The sequence below is a fragment of the Myotis davidii genome, unplaced genomic scaffold (genome assembly GCF_000327345.1).
Source record: "Myotis davidii unplaced genomic scaffold, ASM32734v1 scaffold6799, whole genome shotgun sequence".
NCBI lineage: Eukaryota > Metazoa > Chordata > Mammalia > Chiroptera > Vespertilionidae > Myotis > Myotis davidii.
The window spans coordinates 14576-23006 of record NW_006290609.1 but is presented as its reverse complement, the minus strand read 5'-3'; positions in this window follow the sequence as shown (position 1 = coordinate 23006).

Here is an 8431-nt window from a genome sequence, read left to right as displayed (position 1 = left end):
CCTGTGCAGGGACAGAGGGAGGGAGGGAGGGCGGGGCAGCAGGGAGGGGGCAGCCCCGGGTCCCCGCACCTCCTCCCACAGGGACAGCCCTTCCTGGGGGAGTTTCCCACGCCATTATCAGGGTTTTGGCTGGTGACGCGGTTGCGAAAGGATTCACAAGGTAGAGAAGAGACAGGAGCAGAGAGGGGGCGTTTATTTTACTTCTTTAAAGGGAGGAAAGGGCCACGTGCCCGCTGATGGCACAAGGCACCCCACATAGAGGGGCTGTTCCTTTATTAGGGTGCTAGCGAGTAAATGGCAGCTGTGGCAAAACCATAAAGAGGGAGGAGGAACCTGGAATTCACACAGAAGTTTCCCAGCTCCCAGAGGCTGTGCTTAGAGCTCCTGGCTGGTCTGCCCTTCAGCTGCAGGTGTCCCAGGGAGGGGTCTTTCCCAGGATCTTCAAAAGCCGGGAGCACATTCTTACAGTGAATTTACAGGGAACTCAAAAGGCGGGCAGACTGGGTTTGAAACCCGAATCTTTCTGCCTCTGATTTGCCTGGATCCTTAAACCCTCAGTGAAGAGGGGGAGGGGAAGGGCAGCCTGCTCTCTCAGCCCCTCCCTGTGTCCCCAACTGAAGGGGGAGGCAGGTTGAGTTAGGGAAGCAGGTGGATGGGGGGGTCAGAGACAGACCTAGATCCATTCATGGTTAGGCCCCTGATGAGATAAGATCCCATCTAACACACTGGAGGAGACATTTTTACCCTGTATTTTTTAAGGGATAAAAATTTTCTGTTTGTAAGTTATAGTCTTTGAAGTTTTTGTGTTCTGAAAGTGAATTTTGAAATGAATGTCTTTAATTTAGTAGTCCCTACAATCTAGATAATGGGCTATTGACCATAATGTATAATGTCTCCTGTAAGTATTCCTTATATTTGGGATACATAATAATTTAAAAATCAATATTTAAAAGTTATAATAACTGTTACCACTTTATTTAGTCTCATCACCATTTTTTAATTTTGATTATTTTTCAGTATTTCATGAATATAGATATTCTCTAGAGTTTTTTTTTTTTTCTTCTCTCTAGAGTTTTTTGAAACTATTTACTCTCAGGACATGACCTGTGTATGCCGAAACCGGTTTGGCTCAGTGGATGGAGCGTCAGCCTGTGGACTGAAAGGTCCCGGGTTCGATTCCGGTCAGGGGCATGTACCTGGGTTGCGGGCACATCCCCAGTAGGAGATGTGCAGGAGGCAGCTGATCGATGTTTCTCTCTCATCGATGTTTCTAACTCTCTATCTCTCTCCCTTCCTCTCTGTAAAAAAATCAATAAAATATATATTTAAAAAAGACATGACCTGTGTAGAAACCTGTAATTTAGAGTAATCACACTAGAAGATTATGTTTAACCTATATAAGTATTAAATCACTTTAGGCCAATAAAATATCAACCCTCAGTATTGCCACCCAAAGCCAGAAAACACACCACATATAACTAACGGAAAAATAAATAAAGACCAACCCATTCTACAAAGACAGTGAAAGACTTCTATGCTGAAATGACACAACAATGCTAAAGAAAGAAGATACAAATAAATTGAGACATTCCTTAATATTCTGTGTTCTACAGAATAAATAGATTACCTATCAAATTTCCAAGGCAATGGTGGCTGTGGACAGCCAAAGAAATGTGGGACAGCCAAAACACTTCATATATAGAAAAGTTGGAAGATTCACTTTTTTACCCTGAAAAAAAATTTAAAAAGCAAGAGCAACCAAGTGGGTGTGATCCTGTTTTAAAACAGACCCATACACCAATGGGACGGAGGGGAATGCCCTGACATAAACCCTGATGAAGCCTTCCCTGCATCAAACAGGAGTCTTCTCTGTGGGAGAGGATACAATCCACAGGGGCAAATGCAACCTCCAGAAATGATGTGTTAAAAAAGTGATCTCCAAATTTCACACATTCCTGTGCATTTCCTCCTTAAAATTGATAATGGAATGAAACACCCTCTGGCAGTGATGTCCGCTTGTCAACATCCCTCTCTATTCCCAATGATAAAGTTTGGAAGTCAGTGACTCACAAATTTCGCTTCAAATCTATATATATATAAGCCTAAGTGACTGCCCTAAGTGGTTTGGCTCAGTGGATAGAGCGTTGGCCTACAGACTGAAGGGTCCCGGGTTCGATTCCGGTCAAGGGCATGTACCTTGGTTGCGGGCACATCCCCAGTGGGGAGTGTGCAGGAGGCAGCTGATGGATGTTTCTCTCTCATCGATGTTTCTAGCTCTCTATTCCTCTCCCTTCCTCTCTGTAAAAAGTCAATAAAATATATTTTAAAAAAAGCCTAAGTGCCCATTATGACTGGTTGACCTAAGGAACAGTCACCATAATGTGAACTGACCACCATGGGCCATACACTCAATGCAGAATCTGCCCCCTGGTGGTCAGTGTGTTCCTACAGCCAACCTCCTGCAGTCCCTCCCCCTGACTGGGCAAGATGGCCCTGATCAGTCCTGATCACTGCCAGGCCACGGACCCCACCTGAGTACGAATTGTGCACAGGGCCTCTAGTATATTATAAAAGCATTCAGAAAGATTTCCAGGTGTGTTGGAAAATAACAGTTGCAAAGGGTTATGTCAGGAACTAATTTGCCCCAACCTTCCCCTGGGCCATGCGTGCAGATGTTAATAGTGAGGCTGAAGCAACTCTGTAGGAACTGGGATCTCAGGGAAGGGCTGGAGGTGGGGAGGGGCTTGAACCCAGGAACATGAGTGCAATTGGAATTCATGTAAGCACTTAAATTATACAACAAAATGCAATGGTCTGTGTGAGGATGAACAACTAGAAGGTGAAACACATAACTCTCTCTTGGTAGATGGGCAATTTCATACTGACACCAGCAGGCTTTCCTACTCCCTTCCTCATTTTCCACGGAGACCAAGACTCAACATAGCTGAGTTATAGAGTCTTTCAGGGGGATACAACCTGGGATATGAGACTTGGATGACTAAGATATGTGATCATTTAGGACAACAGCATTGCTTACAAATAAATCATTCAAAGAAAATTGGAATAAACTGCATTATTAAAACAAATGTGTCTGACACTTGAATTAAATTACCTTAAATACTGTTTTTTCAATACACATCTTTTATTAATTCAGGAAGCATTTAAATTTATCACCTATCCCAAAATTAAATAAACACATCAGAAATAAACATGGCCAACTAAGCTCCAAAAAATATATTGACGTATCCTTTCTTGATGTTATTATCTATATAAAAATCCAAGAATATGTGCAGACAGGTTATTCTATCTCCTTTTTAAAAAAAAAAAAATTTTACTGATTTTTTACAGAGAAGAAGGGAGAGGGATAGAGAGTCAGAAACATCGATAAGAGAGAAACATCGATCAGGTGCCTCCTGCACAACTCCTACTGGGGATTTGCCTGCAACCAAGGTACATGCCCTTGACCAGAAGCAAACCTGCAACCCCAGTCCACAGGCTAATGCTCTATCCACTGAGCCAAACCGGTTAGGGCTCTATCTCCTTTTATGAGGACCCCACTTCTATCAGATTAGGGCCCCACTCTTGTGACCTCATATAACCTTAATAACTTCCCTAAATACCCTATCTCCAAATACAGACATATTGGGAGTTAAGCCTATCAATTTTTAGGGGACACAATTCAGTCCTTAACAGTCAGCATCACAAGTTCATTATCTGTTATGTAAAACCACTCAAAACTGATTCTCTTAATGCATCAATATTCAGTATTTGTTATGAGTCTAGGGGTTGCCCAAGTGGTTCTTCTGCTTCATGTGCTATTGGCAAAAGGTTTGTGAACTTCTTCACTAGATCAAAACATGATTTCCCAAAACATAAACAAACTCCTCCCAGCCTCCAGACTTCCAAATTTCACCAGCCAGCCCCAGGGCCATGTCACAGGCATTAGGTGTTTACTACTGAGCACCTCAATCTCAGCAACTCTTTTCTCTTACAACTAGTCTTTCTTGTGGAATAAAACACCCCAATGTCTAGTGGCTTAAATCAACCAACATTTATCATTGCACATAACTCTGGGGTGGCTGAGCCCTTCTCTGCTGCTTTACTTAGGCTCATACACTCAGGTGCCTCCAGCTGGCCGGGCAGCTGTTGGGACCTCAGGGAGCTGGAAAATACCTTGCTTTGAAAATATTTTTAAATATTTTCTTAAAAAATTGAATTTAGAGAGGAAGGGAGAGATGGAGAGAAACATCCATGTGCAAGACAAACATCCATTGGTTGCTTCCCAAAAGCGCCCTGAGCAGCTCTGGGATCACATCCCCAATCCGACATTTGCAAGTCCAGGAATCAAATCTGCAACCTTTTGGTGGAGGGCACTACAGGCAAACAAATGAGCCAAATGAGACAGGGTTAGAAAGACCTTCGAGATAAACTTCCTTACATGGTAATATACTTGTCAGTCATATATCATACAATATAACTTCAAATTAATCATATGTCCCTTCAAAGAGAATCTACAGCTCAGCAGGTGTGGCTCAGTGGTTACAGTGTCATTCCCTCCCACCAGAAGGTCACAGATTTGATTCCCAGTCAGGTCTGGAACCTGGGTGGAAGGTTCTGACCTCCAGCCTGCCCTGTGTGCCTAAGGGAGGCAACCAATTGATGTGTCTCTCTCATATCAATGCTTCTCTCTCTCTACCCACTGTCCCTCCCACTCTCTCTAAGATCAATGGTAATAATATGCATGGATAAGGATTTTAAAGAGAACCTACATTTACTTTTTAGGATATTGTATTGATTTCAGAGAGGAAGGGAGAGAGAAAGAAACATCAATGATGAGAGAGAATCAATGTTGCACCTACTCCTGCATGCCTCCTATTGAGGACTGAAGGGGAAACCTGGGCATGTGCCCTGACCAGGAATCTAACCAGACCTCCTGGTTCATAGGTCAATGCCCATTCTCTGAATAACACTGGACCAGGCCGGATAGTTTACTTTTTACAATTATAACCTATTTTGTTGACCCCCCCATCCCCTATTTTTTGTTTTCTATTTCTCAAGTATCTGTCACGTATGGATAACAAACTTGTCAAATATATACACTGAAAAAGATATTGGAATATATTTTTAGCTCACAAATCATTAATCCTGGCCCTAGCTGGTGTCACTCAGTGGATACATCATTGGCTCTTGGACGGAGAGTCCTGGCTTTGATTCTGATAAAGGGGATGTACCTACCTTGCAGGCTGGACCCCTGGTCCATATAGGAGGCTACCATTAGAGATGTCTCTCTCACACTGACGTTAATCTCTGTGTCTGTCCCCCTTCCTTTCACTTTCTCTAAAATTCAATGGAAAAATAGCTTCAGGTGAGGATTCACAACAAAAAGATTCATTAATTTTGTCCTAGCCAAGGAGTAACTTTGCTGGTTGGAGTGCCCTCTCAATGTGCCAGGATTCTGAGTTTGAGTCCATATTGTGGCACATCCAGGGGTCAAAAATAAACAAGGGATCATTTTGTGTGGTGGTACATTCTCTGTAATGTAACCCCATAAAGGAGTAAAACTATTGATCAAATATCTAATAATTACATCTCCTTCTATACTCACAATAATTTTTACCACAATATGTTAGTGAACATCCAGTATGAAGTATGTTTCAGTGAAAAAGATTTCACCTATAGACAAACAGCAGGCCATTCTCTGTGTAATAAATAGATATGAGTGGGAGTAAGCTGTGTCCTGGGAGTTTTGCTTTTTGGTTTTGTTTTTTGTCCTATAGCAATGTATCTCCAAAACTTTCAATTTATCTCAGCATAACCATTTATTTATGCCTAGATGGCATGGCTCAGTGGTAGAGCATAGAACTATGAACCAGAAAGTCAGGGTTCCATTCCTGGTCAAGGAATATGCTCTGGTTGAGGTCTCTATGCCCAGTGTGACGTATGCAGAAGGCAGGAGATCCATGATTCTCTCTCACCATTGATGTTTCTGTCTCTTCCTCTCCCTTCCTCTGCATTCAATAAAAATTTTTTAAAAATTAAAAATATATATAAAAATAAAAACTAAACATAGTAAAATAAAAACAGTTTAAATTTTTCAAAACTCATATTATTTCTGAGAAAACCAGGAGGACTTGTATTTGAAATAAGCTTTTACAAATGGCTGTGGAACATACAGATGAGATCTGGCTGATGCAAAATCTGCCACCTCCATCTTCAGAATTTTCACACTCAACAGAGTAATGAATATTCACTTCTATATTTTAAGTTTTAAATTATATTTTATTTCAAGGGTTTAAATTATGCTAGTAAACATTTGAAAGCTAGTTTTACTGTTTGTTTTTATGTTCACATAATGAAATTAACATACTTACTACCCATCTCTCCATGAGGCAGTAACATGGAACTCAGCCACAGGCTTTGGTGAGGTGATCACTTTGAGGGGTGTCTATTCACACATGGACTGGAGCCTGCAAGTAGACTCTGGACCAGAGGTCCTCAAACTTTTTAAAAAGGGGGCCAGTTCACGGTCCCTCAGACTGTTGGAGGGCCGGACTATGGTTTTAAAAAAAAAACTATGAACAAATTGCTATGCACACTGCGGCGGCAAAAACACCTGGAGGGCCGGATAAATGTTTTTGGTGGACCGCATGTGGCCCGCGGGCCGTAGTTTGAGGATGCCTGCTGTGGACTATCATCCAGGTTGGTCACTAAAAATTGCTTAGGTGCCCCAACTGGATGGAGGCCCTGGCAGCTCTATAGAAACCAGGAAATAAAAGACTACATATGTAGTGATATATTAATGTGCACAAATACACAGGAACCTATGGGGGGAAAAATACTGATAGAAGAAACAGCCTTTGCCTTATGTAAACAGCATATGTTAAGGGTCTTGTACTCCTATCCATTCAGTTACCCTGTGTCTTCTGGTTGAAGCAGTTAAGTCATTTATATTGTACGTGATTATTGATAGGTAGTTATTGGCATTTTCAAATTAATTAATTCAATCATAGGAGGGGACTTTAACTTCCCACTGACATCAGGGATAGATTTCCCAGACAAATAAATCAGTAAGAAAAAAGTGATCTTAAATGAATCATTAGACAAGATGAATTTTACATGTCTTTTTTAAAAATTTAAATTTGTTATTGTTTCAAGTATTACATTATGTCTCCCTTTTCACCATTAACCTCTCCTCACCCACCCCAGGATTTGCTATATTTACCACAGAGATTATCAACCAGTGTCACACGGGCTAACTGGTGTGCTGCAAGAATTTTTAGAACAAGCAACACTTGGCTGCTTAGTCAACAGCACAGACTACATTACCCAAAGATTGCTGAATAAAATAGGTGACAACAGCCAACACAATAACAGCTGTGTGGTGTGCATGGATGAAAATCAGACTTTTTTCTGTAGATTGGTAAAATACATATTTTGATGGGCCACTGAATTTCAGTAACTAGTTCATGTGTGCCATGAGATAAAAAGATTGAAATCTCAGATTTAGAACTTTTCACCCCAAAGCAGAATATGCATTCTGAACAAAATGAAGACAGAATGCCATCTAACCCAAGGGACAGTGTCTGCTTCATCTATTTTCCTAATGGCCACCTGAAAAAAAAAAGATCTTATGTGTATTTTGTATCAATACACCTCCTCAACATTGCTCACTAAAGTACGAGAATATGAAACTACTGTCTAGACAGGATTGAATTCTTTGAATGATCTAGATCTCATAGTACTAGGTGTACTGGTTAATAATGCAAATTTTTTCAATAGACGGAGTTACACAGATGTTGATATATATGCGATTTGATATGTATGGTATTTTGTTGTATTGACAAGCTTCAAAACTTCATGTCTAATTTTCTGATGGTGTTACCATCATATTTTTATGCTTAAAAATGTTGAATCTTGTGCCAAAAAAAGAGCAATTGCAGGAAGTTTTAATTATTTTGAAGAAAAGTCGTGCTGAAAGTTATTGAATACTTCAGGAAGCTTATGGTGAACCTGCTCCATCTCAAGATACTTGTGAACGTTGGTTCAATCGCTTTAAAAGTGATTTTTATGTAAAAGACAAATGACCAGGTCCATTTGAACTACGCTTTGATCGTAAAACAACCAAATGGGCCAGAAGACATGGCAAAGTAATTTTGCTTCATGATAATGCACTATCACCAGCTAGACATGTTAACAAATTTCATACCACTCACGAGTGTTCTCGTGTTTCGCGCACCATCTGTTATGGACCTTAGATGTCAACACACTGTCCTGTGCACTGTGGGGCGCCGTTACAGTGTTTTGGCCAGGTTCAAGACTCGGACTAATGAAAGGACAGGGTCCTCTCACTGCCACATGCAAATCCCAGCTGGAGGGCAGGGCCCTCCCAGGACAATCATAGCCAATGGCTGTGGTTGTAAGCTTGAACCTC